Here is a 12,514-nt window from a genome sequence, read left to right as displayed (position 1 = left end):
CTCTGCAGGTAAGGCCAGGATATCTGTAATTTTTTACAATCTTGACAGGTGACTCTAATGTAAGTCATGATTGACAATCACTGGTTTAGTGGCTTTACAATACTTCAAGTTGTTTTATACAGCTTATGCATAGTAGGAGGCAGGAAATAGTAGTAAAAAATCTTAGAACTGAGGATCAATGAGCAGGCTATCAATACAACATTGGCATTTTATGTAACACAGCACAGAGAATAGGTAGGGGAGTGGTGTTTACAAAGTCTCCAAGTCAGTAGTGTGTAAAACATCATTTACATTCGCACTGATTTAATTAGCATTTCTGCTTCAACACAAGTTGCATTATCTCACATTTTTTGACACATTTGTCCCAAGAACATCAACTTGTACCAAACAAACACATTTTAAAATAGCAAACTTAAGAGAATCTGCCCCTAAATATTTCGCATTTATAATAACCCCAGGTCTGTGTAGTGGGAAAATTCTCCATTGTTGAGAATTTCTGTAAATTCACTGCTATTTCCAAGGTCAACAACAGCCTGCTCACTGCTTGAACATCAGCAGCTGCCATGTGTGAGTGAGTCAGAGTGAAGATATGCCAAGTTTATACTTGAATTATGCTCCTTGCACCAGAAGCAGTGGAGTGTGGAGAAAAACTAGGGTTTCTGTGGTTAGAGAGCTCTGACTTCTTGTTTTCCGAAATCGCACTTTCATCAGTTCCCAGAGAGGTGAGCCTGGAGACAGTTATGTGATCCTATGGAACCAACATTTTCTCATCTGCAAAATGAAAAGGTAACAGATACTTTACTGAGTGTGAACTCTCTCCCAAACATTGCACATATGCTTTCAACAAGCACATTATATGATCCCCTAATGAATTAATTTCCCCTATAGACTAGCTATGCAGTGCCTGCTGCCCGACTCCTGCCCCTGCCATTTTCATTCCCCTGCTTCTGCATCACTAGGAAGCAAGAGAGACCTGAGGGTTTGTAGGTTTCCCAAAGGAATAGAAAGTAGAGTTCCTACTAGATAGATTCCCACACAAGCAGGTAGCTTTCTAGTTCTGGAATAGGTTGAAAAGAGGGCAGCCCTTTGAAGAAAGCCATGTTCTACCAGGGCCCCTGCATCTGTCAAGCTTTGCAGCATTGTCCCAGGCATGATTCTTTAAATTTGCTTTTACTATGAAGTAATTAGCTTTGATAGCCATTTTACATATCAGGAAAAGGAAGCTTAAAACTTAAGTGACTGACTCCAAATCCTGACTTTTTTACTTACCGCATAGTGCTCTCTTCTTAACACAAAATATATCAAGAAATGGCATATTCTCTGTTTCTTTGGAGGCAACAGGATATGTAAAAAACAGCCCTCAGTCATAGTGCCCCTTGCTGATCATGATATAAGCAAAAGATGGGCTACACTGGTTTGAGAATGTGGCTGGTGAGAATTATTTCTCCCAGAAACAATGTCAATGATTATGTCTGCACCTACTGTGTGCCAGGTCCACTTCTAGGCATGTGTATGAGAAGGGGTGGGGAAATACCCATATTCAGTACACTGTAGTCTCTTTGGAGGGCAGGACATTTCAGGAAATAGGGTCTTTATCCTCCATCCAGCTTTCTATATGACCTGGTAGAGGGAAAAACGGAGAAGGGGATGGCACCCCACTCCACTACTCTTGCCTGGAAAATCACATGGACGGAGGAGCCTAGTAGGCTGCAGTCCATGGGGTCGCAAAGAGTCGGACACGACTGAGTGACTTCACTTTCACTTTCCACTTTCATGCATTGGAGAAGGAAATGGCAACCCACTCCAGTGTTCCTGCCTGGAGAATCCCAGGGACGGGGGAGCATGTTGGGCTGCCGTCTATAGGGTTGCACAGAGTTGGACGTGACTGAAGCGACTTAGCAGCCTCAGCAGCAGCAGAGGGAAAAAGACTGCCACAAATGCTCTTTTCTTTCTTGGGTGGTATTTATAAAAATTGTTAACATAAGTATACTTCATCATGTTTTGAAACATTGCCTGCTTTTAAAGCAAGTACTAAGTTGATTTTTCCTTTGACAATTTTTTTTTTTTTTTTTAAACTCGGGGGAAAGATCCTAAAAGTCATGGGCTTCTGTTCTCTTCATTCCACATGCAGATCTCTAAGACTGGAATCTTTTCCCTTGACTTTCCCTCTTCATCTCTATGATAGATGTTTGGAGCCCTGAGTTTTTATGTTGTTCTAGCCACTCCTTAAAGCTCTTTGTAATATAGATGATGGAACAAGCCAATACAATTTATTCTAATTCCCCAGCTTATTAAATCAAACACTTGAAGGTCAGTGTTTAACAAAAACAGACCAGGAGTTCTTTCAATAAACATAGATGGTTATGCAAGGCATATGTGATGGGAGCCAAAGGAACAGAAACGTCTGTTTAGGTGGTCTTCAGCATACTCTCATAAATATTGATTGAGGTCAATGATGAATTTCTAGGCCTCCAAAGCCTGGAATGAGCTTTACTGTTGTTTAGTCACTCAGTCGTGTCTGACTCTTTGCAACACCATGGGCTGTAAGTCCTCCACGCTCCTCTGTGCATAGGATTTCTCAGGCAAGAACACTGTAATGGGGGTCTTCCCTTTCCTCCTCCAGGAGTCTTCCTGACCCAGGGATCAAACCAGCACCTCCTGTTTGGCAAACACAGTCTTTACCATTGAGCCGCCTGGGAAACCCTTAATCTTTATATAACTTTGTAAAATGTTCATTATGCAGGACATCTCATTTAACAAAAAGTAATTGATCAAGGAGAGGCTACAAAAATGGGAATAACACCAAAGCAGAGTGTCAGTGATTTGGTAATTAAAGAATATAACCTGTAAGCCAGAGTTTCCCTACAATGACAAGTTGGAGAGTCCCTTATATTCAGCATCTTAATTAACCACTTCACTTATTTGACAAACATATGTTGGGCACCTATTCTGCTGGGAGATATCCTAATTTCTGGGAATGCTTCAGGGAACAGAACTCCTGGACCTCTGGTGGTGTGGAGAATGTTGGGGAGAAGGTGGAGGGTCAGATAAGATGGCTGTGCAGATGATAAATAAAGTGTCAGTTCAGTTCAGTTTGACTTTTTGTGAACCCATGGACTGCAGCACACCAGACTTCCCTGTCCTTCACCAACTCCTGGAGCTTACTCAAACTCGTGTCTATTGAGTCGGTGATGCCATCCAACCATCTCATCCTCTGTCATCCCCTTCTCCTCCTACCTTCAATCATTTCCAGCATCAGTGTCTTTTCAGATGAGTCAATTCTTCACATCAGGTGGCCAAAGTATTGGAGTTTCAGCTTCAGCATCAGTCCTTTTAATGAGAATTCAGCACTGATTTCCTTTAGGATGGACTGGTTGGATCTCCTTAAAGTCCAAGGGGCTCTCAAGAGTCTTCTCCAACACCACAGTTCAAAAGCATCAATTCTTTTGTGCTCAGTTTTCTTTATGGTCCAACTCTCACATCCATACATGACCACTGGAAAAACCATAGCCTTGACTAGATGGACCTTTGTTGGCAAAGTAATGTCTCTGCTTTTTAATATGCTGCCTAGATTGGTCATAACTTTTCTTTCAAAGAATGAGTGTCTTTTAATTTCATGGCTACAATCACCATCTGCAGTGATTTTGGAGCCCAAAAAGATAAAGTCTCTCACTGTTTCCATTGTTTCCTCATCTATTTGCCATGAAGTGATGGGACCCAATGCCATGATCTTAGTTTTCTGAATGTTGAGTTTTAAGTCAACTTTTTCACTCTCCTCTTTCACTTTCATCAAGAGGCTCTTTAGTTCTTCTTTGCTTTCTGCCGTAAGGGTGATGTTATCTGCATATCTGAGGTTATTGATATTTCTCCCAGCAATCTTGATTCCAGCTTGTGCATTATCCAGCCTGGCATTACAGATTTCTCAGGAGACAGGTCAGATGGTCTGGTATTCCCATCTCTTTCATAATTTTCCCCAGTTTGTTGTGATCCACACAAAGGGTTTGGCATAGTCAATAAAGCAGAAGTAGATGTTTTTCTGAAACTCTCTTGCTTTTTTGATGATCCAGTGGATGTTGGCAATGTGATCTCTGGTTTCTCTGCCTTTTCTAAATCCAGCTTGGACATCTGGAAGTTCACAGTTCACATACTGTTGAAGCTTGGCTTGGAGAATTTTGAGCATTACTTTGCTAGCATGTGAGATGAATGCAATTGTGTGGTAATTTGAACATTTGATGACACAAAGTATGAATAAGGTAGATAGATAGATAGAAAAAAGTGCTATGAAAACATAGAGTCATGACAATGACTGTATGTTTGGGTTGGTACAAATGCAAGCCTTGCAACAAAGAACTGGAGGCAGTGCTTCTCTTAACAAAAATCACTAGCATGACATGAAATACTATATATGAAACCACTTACTCCAACACCCAGCACTTAACCTGATTTATTAGCAACCCATCTTTGGCCTTATAAGGCCAGTGAAAGCTTACCTCAAGGCCACGATGGTCTCCAGGAAGTGCTTTGACTGCCATCCTGGGCTTCCAAAGAAAGAACACTGTTTAGATAACATAACAGGCCACATTTATTTTAATCATTAGCATCTTTGATGTGTTTATGCTTGGTGAAAGGTCATGGAAAACTGAAGTTAACCTAGACTAGAAAGGCTACAGGCTTATCTGCTCAAGACAATTGCAGGGAATTTATAAACTCAAAGAGTCTGAATCATGAACAGAAGCCACATATTCACTCCTAATACTGTACTGAACTGCAATTACTGAAAAGGAATTGTTCAAATTAAGGAATCAGCCATACAGTATTGTGATTTGCCTTTTTTTTCCCTCAAAATCTCAAATACAGAGAAGTTTTTCCAAAGACTGCATTCTATAGATACAACAGATTAAAGAAGCAAACATAAAAATCTAGTCATTGTGTTAAACCAGACAGAAAAGAGATTTGCAAAAATGCAAACCAATGTGACTCTTCTCACTATTTCTTTGTTTTAGAAAATATATTTCTTTTGCATAAAATATGTTATTTGGGGTACATAATGGGTTTAGGTTTGTTTTATAAATTAATAATATATTAAAATCTTTAGTTTCAATTTTTAATATAGTAAACCCTAATAGTTAAAATACCTACCTATATAAACAAAATTTCTTTGTGGTTCTTAAAATTTTTAAGAGTGCTAAGAGGTCATAATGTTTAAGAGCAGCTACACTCTACCATGGCATTAAAAACAAATGACTGAATCTTAACACAGTTAGAAAAAGACAATTTTGAAACTATAAGCTTTGTGAGGGCAGACATATTTGTCTTTATCTGCTTAGAACTGTTTCCCAAGTCCTTAAATCTAAAGTGCCTGGCATTCAAAAAATAAATAAAAGAAAATATGTTTTACACAAAATCAACAGTAAGTATTCAACATAGTTTTAAAATAATTCAGAGAGAAAATTCTTTCATAGAAACTGCCCCACATCTAGTCTTGGAAGTAAAAGCTAGAATTGGTGGCAGATACCTCAAGTTCAGTTTACATCCTGATATGCCAAAGTCAGCATAAAGCACGAAGTCCCAAGATGGTGTGCTAGGGCCTCTCTTCACCTGCGTTCCTGTCTCTGCTTCCCTGTGCCTCCCCATCTTCCACACAATTCTGTTTTGAGTACCAGGTTTATCTTAAGATGCAGAGAGGTGACCTGGAAAATTATAATTTAGGAAATATGAAGTTCTGGCCCCATTTCCATTTTTATTGTGCTCAGAGTTATCAGATGACCCTGCACAACTGGGGAAAATATAGATTTGTAAAAATTATACCCTGTTCTATTTTCCTTAGGCTACAAATTTTGTTTCATTTCACTTGCATAATTAACCTAGAGTAGAGAAAAGCAATATACTGGGCAGCATGCTTTTTGATTTACATACATTATCTCATTTACTTCTTCTCTTACATTATCACGTTTTAACCAACAAGGAATGTGCAGTTCAGAGACATTAAGTGACTTGCCAAAGGTCACACAGCCAGAATTAGAATTAGGTCACACAGTGTTTTAATAAGATATATTCTCTTTCTTTGTGGATTCCATTACAAGATAGTACCTTCAAAATGATGAATTCCTTCAAAAGGAATATTACCTTTCCAGGTATAAAATTCTTCTATATATATATACGACTTCCCCGGTGGCTCAGATGGTAAAGCTTCTACAAGGCGGGAGATCTGGGTTCAATCCCTGGGTTGGGAAGATCTCCTGGAGAAGAAAATGGCAATCCACTCCTGTACATACATACATACATATATATATATATACATACACACACACACACACACACACACATACACACACACAAACACACACATACACACACACACACACATACATACATACAAGAAGACAGTGATTTAAACTTGGGTGCATGATTACCCAGCATCAAATAATGAAATAAAGAAAAACTAAGAATGATTTCAAACATTTAAGTAATTAAATCATCCACCAATCAAGAAAATTAGTATTTAACACACAGTAAGAATCACTAGAGGGCTTCCCTGGTGGCTTAGTGGTAAAGAATCCACCTGTCAATGCAGGAACCACGGCTTAGATCCCTGATCCGGGAGGATCCCACATGCTGTGGAACAACTAAGCCCGTGTGCCCCAACTATCAAGCCCGTGCTGTAGAGCCCAGGAACTGCAACTACTGAACCCATGTGCCACAGCTTCTGAAGCCCATGTGCCCCAGAGCCCTTGCTCCACAAGAGTAGCCACTGCAGTGAGAAGCCTGCACACTACAACTAGAGAGCAGCCTCTGTTTGCTGAAACTAGAAAAAAGTCCTAGCGTCAGTGAAGACCCAGTGCAGTCAAAAATAAATAAATTTTTAAAAATTTAAGAAAAAGAATCATTAGAATGCAATCTCTAAGTATAGACACCACAAATTTCTGCATTTCTATTCTATCTTCTGTGGACAGGGCAAGAGAAGAGTGGAACAGAGGAAAAATTGTGAGCAGGGGATACTTGGGTTGAATACAGATTTAATCACTTTAGTGATTGTAATTTCTCTTGCCTTCACTGACCAGTTTTGCTAGAAAGTGGGGGTTATAAAAGCATCTGGACAATTCCAGAAAAGATGACATGTGTATTCATGAGAAGCTAGTTTATTATTTTTAAATAAATGGTTTCCTTCTCCATTTATTTAAAAATACAAAATTCTCCAGCAGGCTGAATGGGCATAATTCTGTGCCCCAAAAGTCATGTGTTTAAGGCCTACCCCCCAGTAACTCAGAATGTAACTGTATTTAAAATTGAGTTTCAGGACTTCCCTGATGGTTCAGTGGTTAAGACTTTGCCCTCAGTGCAGGGGATGTGGGTTCAATCCCTGGCTGAAGAGCTAAGATCCCAGACTCCTCACAGCCAAAAGACCAAAATATAAAACCAAAGCAATATTTTAACAAATTCAAATAAGACTTTAAAAAAATAAAATCAAGTCTTAAGGAGGTTATTAAAGTTCAGTGAGGTCATTGGGATGGTCCTTCATCCAATATGACTGATGTCCTTATAGTGTGAGATCAGGACACATACAGAAGGAAGACCATGTGAAGGTTACAGGGAGAAGACGCTGTCTCTAAGCCAGGGAGAGAAGCCTCAGAGAAAACCACCCTGCCAGCACCTAGGTCTGTTTTCCAGCCACTAGAACTGTGAGAAATTTCAGTTGCTTAAGCCACCCTGTTTGGGGCACTTACGGCAGCTGTTATGGCACACTAATCAATAAGCTTAGCTCTTTTATGAACACTTTGGCCTCTGCTATGGTCAGAGTGCGTGTGCCTTCAAAATTTCTATGCTGAAAACCAAATGCCCACAATGATGGTGTCAGGAGGTCAGGTCTTGAGAGGTGATTAGGTGATGAGAGCAGAGTGCTTTTGAATGGGATCAATGTCCTTATAAAAGAGGCCCTAGGAAGTTAGCTCTTCCTCCATATGGGGACACAGTGAAGTCTGCAACCTGGAAGAGAGCCTTCATTCATCCCAACAATACCGGGACCCCGATCTCAGATCTCCAGCCTCAAGAATTGTGAGAAATAAATATCTGTTGTTGATAAACCACCCACTCGGTGGTACTTTATCCTAGAGTCCAAACAGGCTAAGATAACCTCTTATAACCGGATATTGACATCTAAGGCTCCCAAGCATAGCTTTGCCAAAGTCTAGAAGCAGTTCAGACTCCCTCTCCCACGCCACCTTGGGGCTTTCACTGAAAGGAAAGGCAGGTCACTGTAAGGGAAGGCTGGAACAATCCCAGAGATGCCTGCTTCTTCATGCCGTCCCAGGAAGTTCACACCACACTCAACACCTTCCCATTCTGCTCCCTTGGGCATCAGCCTTTCCTCCTCTGTGTTTCTAAACTACACAAAGTGTTGGGTTGGTATTGCTGACACATTGAATAACAACACTTAATTAACAAGCACACACTACTCTAGCACCTTTTACTAGTTTATTTGCCCAACTTTAATTTCGTTTGCCTCTCAGTTTCTAAATTCTAACTAAACCTGCTAATTACTTGTGCTAATTCTGCTTCATTCTTCTAGAAAAAAAAAAAAAAAATCTTTAAAACATCAGTTTTGTAGATGAAGAGGAACAATGAATTCAGTAAAAGACCCAGTTTCTGTTCAAGAAATGTAGGTTAGGTAGTAGGAAAAGACATTTTTTTATTAGTCAGCCTTAATAAGAAATAGTCTCTTTTGGTATTTGGTTATGCCCTTTTAAAATTGTTCAGACACATATTTAATAATTGTAGAAATCCAAAAGAAGCTCATCTTCACATCTAGGAAGTTATGAGTGAAGTGATGTCTCGGGGTTGGTATGAAATGACTGGGGTGCATTATATCATAATATCATATTCTCACCACTGAGCTGGTTCAGCTAGTGAAGGCTTGGGGCATGGTCACCATGGTGATTTCTGTATTATTGTTGTCTTATCTTCTGCGGTTAACTTAACAAGGTGTTTGTGCTAATAGCTCTGGGGTTTAGAGGGAGGGTAAAGGTCACTTTCACTTTTCACTTCCATGCATTGGAGAAGGAAATGGGGGCCCACTCCGGTGTTCTTGCCTGGAGAATCCCAGGGACGAGGGAGCCTGGTGGGCTGCCATCTCAGGGGTCGCACAGAGTCGGACACGACTGAAGCGACTTAGCAGCAGCAAACGTGCATATATCAAACCTCTTCTCAAATTTCTTGCTCAAAATATAGTCTTCTCCATGAATCAGGTGTGGGATTTTCCCTCTATCAGAGCAAATATGCCCTTTCCTCCAAAGTTTTGAGTAGGCAACTCAAGTTAGCACCACTTAAGTAGTGAACTGGATCAAAATAAAACTTTATTTTCCCCTAGCTGAACTTGGTTTCTGTCTTGAAGCCTCCTTCTGTATGATGCTAAGAAGAAGAAAAAAATGACTCATAATTTCCAGGTCAATTCTATGGATGATATGGTTTTTCTTATGTCAGGTGTAAAGGTGATTAAATTCAGGAGTTCATCCCTTTTTTGAGACTGTTGCTGAGGTCTGAGGTTCTTACTCAAACACCACTGTGACATTGGCAGAAGATCAAGCTGATCTTTCCAAACTCGCTGCAGGTTTCAATCACCCCTTCTGTAGTCATGGCTGCTGCCTCCCTGAAGACATCTTAATGGGGAGAGACAAGAGGATTCAAGGAAACATATACAGGAAAGCTCACCTGTCTGGAGAGGATGGGCTCAAATTTTCAGCACAGCACAGATGCCTCCTCCTCTTGCTCTGTGGAAATAAGTGAAGATTGTCAGGAAGAACAAATAGAGGTTATTTATTCAGATCTTGCTGTAAAGGCGTCAACCACCCCACTTGTGTTTGATGGTGACTCAAAAGCAGGCAGAGTGGGAAAGCTTTACAGTGAGAAGGCGTAAAACTTGAGATATGCTCTGGTTGCATGTTGTTGGTATGGAAAAGTTGAGGGTGGGCCAAGTAGAAGCAGGTCATCTCCCATGACTGTTTCAAGAAGCATATTTATCTTTTTTCTAGTTCGTTCTGAGTTGCAAACCAACTTTTGAGGGATAAAAGTTAGGGAAACTGACAGTCATTTTCCAAGTCCTGCCTCTAGGTTGATTGCTGCAGAGGTTGTTTTTTGGCTGCCTAAACTTGAGGCTGCATTATGTGTGGGTCAGTTTCATCACCACCCGTGGTCTCACCATTGTCTGTTTATGCATTATTTCTCAGCCCTCTGAGGAACAGGTAGGACTAGTTGAAGAGGGCAGTGGTTCTCAAACTTTAGCTTGATCATACTGAATTACAAACACTAGGAGATAGACACACACACACACACACACACATACACACACACACACACCAAGAAACAAGTTAAAACTTTACAACTCATCCTTCCCCATTTGTCTTCACATTTTCCCTCCAAGGTTATTAGTGCTTTGAAATTTCTCTTACTCATTTTCTACTATCAGTTTAGTGACTAACACATAGAGAATTAGTGCCTGATTAGTATTTACAGTTTTGTCTAGGTTCTTTTATCTGTATCTTCAGATTGACTGTGACTAATAGAAAAGATTTGGCTCCAGAGCCTACTCTGTTAATTGTTGAAAGCAGTGCGGCTCCCACTCTGCAGCAGAGACAAAGCAAGGAGGAACGAGGCATTATGGGTAATAGGGTGAGGGAACTGGAAAGCATAAAACAAAGAAATGGACCAAGGGGCCCATTTGAACAGCTAAAGTCAGTTTGATGCCGTCTGTAGCTTCCCTGTTCAGTCCCTGTCCACATGAAAAAGTGAATGAGACTGACCTGGCCATTTACAGAATCCACTCACTGCCTCTCTTTGGGAAATAGCATTAACTCTTTGACTAGTGGTCTAGTCAGGGTAAATCAATTTTGACGAAATTGGTTTCATTATTTTCTCTGAGTGGCCAATTAAATATTATTGTTATTTTTATTTAAATGGAACTGTCAGTCCATACTTATTTTAAAAAATGGACAATGAGGAGATAGCTTGTTCATTAACTCATTTATTGCCTAGTGTTTAATAACTTAGGCTGTAGAGCAGTAGTTACATGCTTGGATGCATATTAGAATCACCTAGGGAGAGGGAAAAAAAAAATACTTGTAAGATCAATAAATCAGAAACTCTGGGGGAGGGACCCAGGGTATTAAAGCTCCTCAGGTAATTCCAGTGTCTAGCCAGATTTGAAAGTTGCTGCTATAGAATGAGGCGTCCTGGTTTAAATCACAACAACTCTGCCTATTAACTGAGCAAATTGCTTAATAGCCCTGAGTCTCCATTTCCTCATCTGTAATATGATAAAATGAATAGAATCTACCTCAGAGGTTTTAGGGAGGATTAAGGGAGATAATCGGAGAAGGCAATGGTACCCCACTCCAGTATTCTTGCCTGGAAGATCCCATGGATGGAGGAGCCTAGAGGCTGCAGTCCATGGGGTTGCAAAGAGTCGGACATGACTGAGCGACTTCAGTTTCGCTTTTCACTTTCATGCATTGGAGAAGGAAATGGCAACCCACTCCAGTGTTCTTGCCTGGAGAATCCCAGGGATGGCGGAGCCTGGTGGGCTGCCATCTATGGGGTCACACAGAGTCGAATACAACTGAAGTGACTTAGCAGCATCAAGAGAGATAATACATGGGAATGCTAGTACAGTTTCTGACACAAATAGCAAGTTGTATACTTGCATTATTATTAGTTTAATAAATCACAAAATATTGTTATTTCTATTATCATTAAGCCTATGAAAATTAAAAAAATAAGAAAATATAAGAAAATATGTTTTCAACTGTTTATATTACTGAGAAGAATTACATTTTATGTAGATATAAGGATAAAATCATGTGCTATGAGAAAAAAAGAAAAATGTAAAAGTAGATCTATGTAAGGCATCCTTGAAATAGATGTCTCAAGTTTCATCAAATCTTTGATGATTTCATCAACATCAAATAGATGTTTCAAAGACTTGAAATAGGGTTTCAAGTCTTTTCTTCTGATGATTCAATATCTAGTGTTAGTCACTCAGTCGTGTGTGACTCTTTGTGACCCCATGGACTATAGCATGCAAGGCTCTTCTGTCTCAGGGATTTCTCAGGCAGGAACGCTGGAGTGGGTTGCCATTTCTTTCTCCAGGGGATCTTCCCAACCTAGGGATTGAACCCAGGTCTCTGGCATTGCAGACAGATTCTTTACCATCTGAGCCACCAGGTAAGCTATTTGATATCTAGGAAGAAGAAAACTTTATTTGTGAATAACTGAGTTGAAAACAACTTTAAACAGACCAAAAAGAACTAACTAGTTTTGTTTTATTTTGTTTGTGAATACAGTTTTATCCTTGGTGAGTGGGGCATAAATGGGCAGGTGAGGATATATTGAAATCTTGGATTCTATTATACTTTTGGAAAATCCCGGAAGAGAAAAGCAAAATTGGTTAAGTTCCTAATGTGCCTAGCTTCCTAAGTAAAGATGAAAGACTATATTGACTAGCTCAAGGACTGCCATATCTAGT

General features: G+C 40.0%; 1 protein-coding gene across 4 annotated transcripts in view; it reads left to right on the top strand.

Annotated features, from left to right (window-relative positions):
• KCNIP4 (potassium voltage-gated channel interacting protein 4) overlaps positions 1-12,514 on the top strand; it is a 1,326,525-nt gene that overhangs the window by 935,369 nt on the left and 378,642 nt on the right. The window contains exon 1 of one of the 4 annotated variants that reach the window (XM_059887644.1): positions 12,066-12,213. The exons of the other annotated variants lie outside the window; for them this stretch is intronic. The gene's annotated coding sequence lies outside the window, so the exon portion shown is untranslated. Of the gene's footprint in view, positions 1-12,065; positions 12,214-12,514 lie in introns of those variants that run through there. 4 annotated transcript variants of the gene reach the window in all.

Source organism: Bos taurus, chromosome 6 (assembly GCF_002263795.3).
Source record: "Bos taurus isolate L1 Dominette 01449 registration number 42190680 breed Hereford chromosome 6, ARS-UCD2.0, whole genome shotgun sequence".
NCBI lineage: Eukaryota > Metazoa > Chordata > Mammalia > Artiodactyla > Bovidae > Bos > Bos taurus.
Note: the sequence above shows the minus strand (reverse complement) of the source record. Positions and strands in the feature narration are given on the sequence as shown.